Genomic DNA, 7,669 nt, shown 5'->3' on the forward strand with positions numbered 1-7,669 from the left:
CGTAAAGAGTTTTGAGCTGACGTATCTCCAAAAGTCTGTGGGTTTCATTTGATCTCTTGCTGATGAGCAAATTGTTCTTCCCCTTGCTTCGAACAACTTGTAACCAATGCCATTATTATCAACGCTGATATCCATTCGCTCCTTTCCCAATTTTACGGCACCTTCCTTCTACATACTTCAGAAATACCATACTGAGACCGCTGATATGGACTTCTAAAAGAGGGTGGTTTGCTTGAAGTTTATAGTTGTATCAGATACCAAAATATATTTCAAACTCAGAGATTAAATTAAAAGTTCGATTACAAATTTTAGAGACATTTGTTATTTCGAGACAGTATTTGCACTAACACTGCCAGAACCAGATCATGACATGAAAATATATATATATATATATAAAAATATAAAAATATATATAAAAACTATTAAACAACTATGCTGCATTTAGAGAAAGGCTGGATCTCGAGTGAGATACAATAATTGAATTAGGTAAGTGATTGGAAGTAAAACAGCCAATGTTTGGTTTTTGCAGAGCTTTCGGGCAAAACTAGCTCTTCTTCAGTGCATGATCACCGAAAGTGACAAGGAGTAGCAGGAATTGAAACTATTTTATAGAAAAGATGTCGGCATGGTTGTAAAGGCAAATAGGCCATCAGCTGAAGGTCGAAATTCGCTTGTTTCGTTCCAGCAACTGCGGGTCTAAAATTTCTCTACAGCATTGAATACATAAATTAACTAAGATTAATGATCCAAAAGTTCTCCATGTACTTTCCTGCAGTTTTTGGCAATTCCGCTCGAAAGATCGAACTATATTTTTTATTGCGTATGTTAAGAAACCTGCCGTTTTACGTTCAAAAGTTTTGCGCCAGTGAGATATCTTTACCATGTGATATGAATTGTCCAATGAGCCATGAGTTTTGTGTGCAATCTTTGTAGAAAACAACAAACATGGCGGCTCCCATGGGCGCAAGTCAGTCTCCGACATACGGAAATCTACAGTGCTCAGTGCACATTGAATCTGTAAAATTTGAAGCAGTCAAAGCACTGACGAATAAACGATGGACTAAAGTTACATCCTGCGCTAAAGATTGGCTTAATCTCAGTGGCGGAGACAGTTATATCGCCGTACTACTGATTACTCCATGGCCTACTAGACTACGATCAAGCGTGTGTTCAACAGCATAGTATGATGGGGTTCCACGATAAGTGTTACAGGCGGTTCATTGATTGCAAGCACATTGCTGCAAGAAAACGGACAGTACCAGAGGAGACCCCGTATGGTTTGAAACGAAGAATTGACGGAAAAGATCGAGGAAACCAAGCAGAAGCGCTGGTTTATTGCCTGTTCAATTTATTATATGTGGGAAAAGAAACAATACATTACTCGGCGTTGCAAACGGGTGCAGGACAAGCTGCAGCAGGCAGCGACTTTCGATGGAGGTAAGCCTAAGCATACTACACGACTCTACTTGTACTTCTGTGGCATAGTTGAAGTGTTAAGAGAAGTTGCATAATGCAAGATCAGTATCTCTTGAGGGCTAGAATCCAAGTCAAAGGACACAGTGTTGGACCGGAACATAATATAGTTAGTGGCATGGTCATCTGATTTGTTTTGTTATAAGGTGGAAGGAACGGAAATTTGTTTCAAATTCTCCATCTGGGGCACTAGCCTAAGTGTTAATTACAGGCTTCATAGTTTTCTTACTGTGGCCCTTTATTTGAATGATAGAGATATTATATTAGTTAGAAAAATAAGTGTAACAAAGGTGCAATAAGGTTAGGTTTGCAAGGTCTTATGGTCAGCCTGTCTAGCTTTACCAAAATAAACAAGTATCTGACTCCTTTATTATTAGTAACAGATATAATCTACCATTGTATAATTTAAACCACAACATTAAGAGATAATGTACTGTACTGTCAAAAAAGCCTGTTTTAATTCTTTTTTGCATGACACTGGTTTGCAAAATTTGAATGTGTCTTTGTTTGTCCATAGAAGATGAGCAGATCACATGGTATATAAATAAAATTGTCTTAGTTATTATTTGTTCAAACTTACATTTTGATCAACAGAAAATGCAAAACAAGTTGCTTTTTTATTTCATTTTATTAAAGTATTGCTTCGACAAGCAGCAGAGCGGAAAAAAGATGAGCCCAGATTTTATGAATATTAGAGGAAAAGACTGTGTTGCCATTGAAGTGAGGTACCACTCTCTATGTTGAAGAAACTAGATACAATTCTTGACAAGGAAGACATACAGATCTTGAAAGGTAAAGTACTGTCTTCAATGTGTGGTTCATTGAGTGTTCAGGGGTGGATCTAGGACTTTTGGAATATGGGGGTCCTCCCCCAAGGAAACTTAAAAAATTCTCTAAACGCTTTGAGATGCAATATCAGGTTAATCTTTCCATTGAAATTATTAAAGTAATTTGCAACATATTTCTAGCTGAATTGTAATTATATTGGTACCCCATTATAAAATGTGAGACTCAAAAATATCCAATTTCATGGTACAAGGTGTTCTGTTCATCTCCATCCTCAGAGCAGAGTTTACCACCAACAAAAGATGCTCTGATCCAGCATGTTAAGCGCTGCACCAACCAGGCTGCTATTCACAGTAGGGCATTGCAGCAAAGGATTGATGCACTCTCACCAGAGGGACATGGATGGACCTTATAATCACTTGGATGACGAAGCCACCTGCTCCAGATGTTTTGCTTCAGTGTGTCAGCAGTAGCTGTAGAGTCGGCAAATGTCTTAAAGGAAGATGTTCCTGAATGAATGCACAACTACCGTGTACAGACCTATGTAAATATAGAAATTGCAGCAACTTCCAAGAAGATGTTGAGATTGTTGATGCAGGGGAAGATGATTTGGAGGATGAACTGTGATGGTGTTAAATCTTGATATCTTAGTCTGAAATTTTAATCAAGTTTGAATTTTGTGAAGAGGGTTAACTTTATCGAAGTCATGTTGTCATTATTTTGTTCCCCAGAGTTTAAAGGAATCAGAAAACATGATCTTATTCATATATTCATATTAGCTATTAGTAGTTTTACGTAGATTACCCTACCTACCAGACACCTTATGATAAATATCCACATTTTCTTCAAATCACACTTATTTTGCTGAGAGGGGAGGGGGGAGGAGAGTGTTATGGGCATGCTTTACCTCTTGCATATTCACAACTACATTTACTGATGACGATGACGCAAATACCGCGTCCTGAAACCAGTCAGAGGTTTATATACTGTTGTTGGGGAACCATCGCCCCTGACCCTGTTCCAATATCACGGTTCTTTATTGTTTTGCCGTAACATTTCGTTACCTGTTTTATTCATATTGTTAATACGTTTTGTGCATCTGTTCAAGTCTTGACTGAAGGATATTCAAGTCTTTAGTGACTTTTATTTCATCTAATTATCTTCACCTCTACTACAGAATGGACTTTCCCTTGTCCATACCATATCTGACTTCCATGCAGTGAATTGAAGTGGATCCTGTTATAACTAGTACAACTGTCCTTGGATGAACTTTTAATCACTAATATTAATTCCGCGCCACGCCTTTTGATGAAGAACCTGTATCTGAATCATCGCAAAGGCCCAGCTCTACTACACCATTGAGTGTATCGAACCAGTCTTAATAGATACATTATTTCATTCTATCTGGGGCTTAAGTTAACTGTCTTCATTATTCACTTATTTGTACCATTCACCTTTATTATTCATATTATTTGTAGAATATAGATCTATTATTATTCAAAATACCATTCCAAACCTTGTCGATCTTTTCTTTTATACGTTAACTCCCTTGGAAACTCTTTTTGCAGGAATACGAATTATAAACATGTTGTTTCCGTAACATGGAGAAAGTACCTAGTTTTGCAGAAGACTGTAGAAAGAGTACTAAGGTAATGGATATATACCGACTATAACGTTATTTCACATCTACGATATGCCATGACGTCTTAGTGTGCCAACTTATATATTGATTTATACAAAAAAAATAGGTCACTGGTCTTGGGGCATTGGCACATCTCACTGTAACTAGGGATTTAGCAACATTTAAAGTAGAGGGGGAGGGGATCACATGTGTAAAACAGTTTGGATGGGGAGTGTAACAATTATGGAGAGGAACTTTTCATTATATGTGTATATTTACGCATACATGCACAGACGAAATGCATTCATAACATAGGTGGAAAATCTAAAAATATTTGATTTATTACAAAGCAATATATCTGAGTTTATTAAAAGTGGTACATTTTTATAATTAAAACCCTTAAGTTATAATGTGTAAAAATTGTATTTCATATTTCAAAGTTGAGAATGTGCTTTTTTACCATTTTGGCGAAATGGGGGGGGGGGGGGAGGGCACTACTTGTAATGCCTGAAAACAACCCTCACTGACCCTTAGACCAGAATCCTCATCCACCATTCTTATAACCCTGACCAGGGGCGTAGCGAGCGGGGGGGGGTGTGGGGGGTGTCACACCCCCCCAATAATTTGGTCGCTGTCGGCAAATTTTGGGTCTGTCGGCAAAAGGAGAAAAGGTGAAGAGAGCGGAAGGGGAAGAAAGAAGGAAAGCTGAATAAAGAAAAGGAGAACGGGAGCTTCTTCCGTGCCAAATTTGACTTAAAATATGCACCAGATTGCATCTAAGGACGTTTCAAAACTAAAAATTTTCCAAAGGGGAGGGGGACACCCCCTCCCCTTAGACCCCTCCCCCATTTCAGTCACCATTTCCAGATCCGTCGGCAAATCAAATTCTCCACACCCCCCAACAAAAACCTCTTCGCTACGCCCCTGACCCTGACCCAACTATTATACAAAAAAAATATATCAGTCGTAATTAAACATATAAGAAAAGAGTGGTATGTATGCACCACTGTACCAAATCTAACGTTAGTGTGTTCCTAATACTTAGCATCGTAGCACGTAATGTCTGTATAACATACCCAATTTCGAGGGTGCGTTACGAAAATACTGCAGGAAATTTTTTGGAGAACTTTTGATATAATGTCTGTGATGCATTGAACTACCCAAGAATGCTTTACAAATCTAGACCCAGTGTTGCTGGAACGAAACTGATTTTACAGCATCTTTTTGAGTTTCAGCTGATGGCCTAAAAGCGACTTACTAATTTCTGCTGAACTGAGCAGAAGTTTTAGACATTCGGATTATTTTAATCCGGGTCGGATTATTTTAATCCGATTCCGTCGTAATTGTAAAGGAATTGTTTTGGTTTATCTGGGACGGCAAATCGTGCCACATGCAAAGTGTTACTTCAAATCACTAATATATATATATATATATATATATATATATATATATATATATATATATATATATATATATATATATATATATATATATATATATATATATATATTATATATATATATATATATATATATAAATATATATATATATATAAATATATATATATATATATATATATATATTTATATATATATATATATATATATATATATATTTATATATATATATATATATATATATATATTTATATATATATATATATATATATATATATATATATATATATATATATATATATATATATATAAATATATTTATATGTATATAGCCTAAATATATATATTTCATATATAGGGTGGTGTAAGTGGTTTTGTTTCTTTTTTTCATTATGATAATATATAGCGAGCATTATATACTTATGTTGTTGTTTTATGTCTTCATGCTGTTGTTTTCCAAGCTTTTCAGTATTGCTAATCCAATGATTGTACTTTAGTAACATATTTTACGGGGATGTTAGTGGTTTTGTTTCTTTCTTTTAAGAAACAGAATAAGTTACAAACTTTAAATGATAGATCTCATCTCCATGAAGATCAAGTCAAATGCACTTGCTAGACGAGATATAATAATGAATCTTTACCCTTACCAATATGAATGGTTGATGCCCACTTGCAAGGGAGTGCTACCAAGAATAATTTGAAATCTCTGATCTTTTCTGGTTCTTATTTAAATCTTGGACAAATAAAATTCACTTGCTCTACATTTAGTCAGATAGTTGTTTCAATTTTGAGAAAATTGTATTTCAAGGAATTACCAAGCGAAGTGGCTTTCTGGTTCATATATGTAGTTCCTCAGAAATGTTATGATCTCAAAGTATTTATTGTTCTGTGCCTATAGTACGCAGCGTATAGGCCTACAACTGAGCAGAAAATGTCTGCTGTATAAAGTTCTTTCATACCCCTAAATTAACACATTCGTCGATAAGCTAACTGAAGTGTAGCCTAACTATCCATCCATTGACTTTGGATGTTGTTTGATATATGCTCTGATCATCTAAACTCGGTCAGGTCCCAGAGAGTAGTGGTATTATATTGAGGTAAGTTTGGTTATTTTTAGGGAGTAAGATTTCCAATTGCCAAAAAACATACAAAACTGAGGGGAGTGCATGTGTTAAAAGCTTTAAAGTAAGATGAAGAATGTTGGTTAGGGAATTTTCGAAAATTCAGACGGCTACTAAAACATTTCGTTGAAGGAAATAAAAATATACCAGATATTTCCGAAACCGAACACTACACACATCGACAGTTTTGAGCATGTGCGCAGATCAGTCTTGGATAATGGCGGGGACGCGTGTCTGTTCTATGACACTATCTAAGCGGAGCGCGACCATGGGTTCGCGCGAAGCGTACGATTTTTTTTGGGCAAATATACCTCCCAGATCGCCGGAAATAACACTTCCCAGACCTAATGATGCTCTCCTAAACCTCCTTAAGTTTTAGATCTCATGGCTTAGAAATTTAGTTTGGAGAAATACATGGGCGTCTGCAGAAAGAAAATCAGGGGACAAATAATCCAAGTAGACTTTTGTATATACGATGGGTCTGGGGTCCTCTCCCAGAAAACAAATATAGACTGCCGCAAATGCGATTTCCGTCCTATATTTAACAACAGACTGTGGATAAAATACAATAAAATGAGAACTGCTGCATGTCATTTGCACAGTGCTGGATCAAACTGGGCCAAAGTTCAATACAGGGGAACTTGAAATGCAGCTATTGGTGGGGACACGGTATATCATGTCCCCACTACTGAAAAAGTTGGTGGGGACGCGTCCTGCTGTCAGTCACCAGGATCTGCGCCCATTGTTTGGAGGCTGTTTACTTGTGGAACGCCATTTTCATGCTCACTGATATGATGTGATATCTGCTGTTTGCTTTACAAATTCGAATAATTTTGTCACTGTTCCTCTTTCTCTTCCCGTTTTCTTGCCGTATTTTCTACTCCATCCTTTTCTCCTTTTCTCTCTTTCTTCTTTTTCTTTTCCTTCCTTCACCTCGTTGAAGTTGGCAAGTGTGTACAGTTCCAAAGCTATTCAACAGCAACAAAACGTTATTTTGTGTATGCCTGTTGTGGGGTGAAGTTAGCGCTATGAGCTACAAGTTCCAATGCGCAAGGTGGGGGAAAGGGGCTAGAAATAATGTGTGGGTCAATTCTAACTCGGTTTTCGGTCGTTAATTGTTGATGTAGCCTATACCAGGTAAAAGGGGTGTTACTAAAACGAATGACAATTGCGATACACATAACGAATGACAATATGTTGTACACACTAAAAAATTGCGTTGACTAAAACGAATGACAGTAATGACAGCACAGACATTTGCTTCAACAGGA

The 7,669-nt window shown here is 36.7% G+C and overlaps 1 long non-coding RNA gene across 1 annotated transcript; it reads left to right on the forward strand.

Annotated features, from left to right (window-relative positions):
- Window positions 1-439: 439 nt before the first annotated feature.
- LOC139966769 (uncharacterized) lies at window positions 440-4,379 on the forward strand. The gene is made up of 3 exons (XR_011792740.1): window positions 440-1,437; window positions 2,110-2,265; window positions 2,538-4,379. It is a non-coding gene; the product is annotated as an uncharacterized lncRNA (long non-coding RNA).
- The last annotated feature ends 3,290 nt before the right edge of the window (window positions 4,380-7,669 follow it).

Source organism: Apostichopus japonicus, chromosome 4 (assembly GCF_037975245.1).
Source record: "Apostichopus japonicus isolate 1M-3 chromosome 4, ASM3797524v1, whole genome shotgun sequence".
NCBI classification, from domain to species: Eukaryota; Metazoa; Echinodermata; class Holothuroidea; order Aspidochirotida; family Stichopodidae; genus Apostichopus; species Apostichopus japonicus.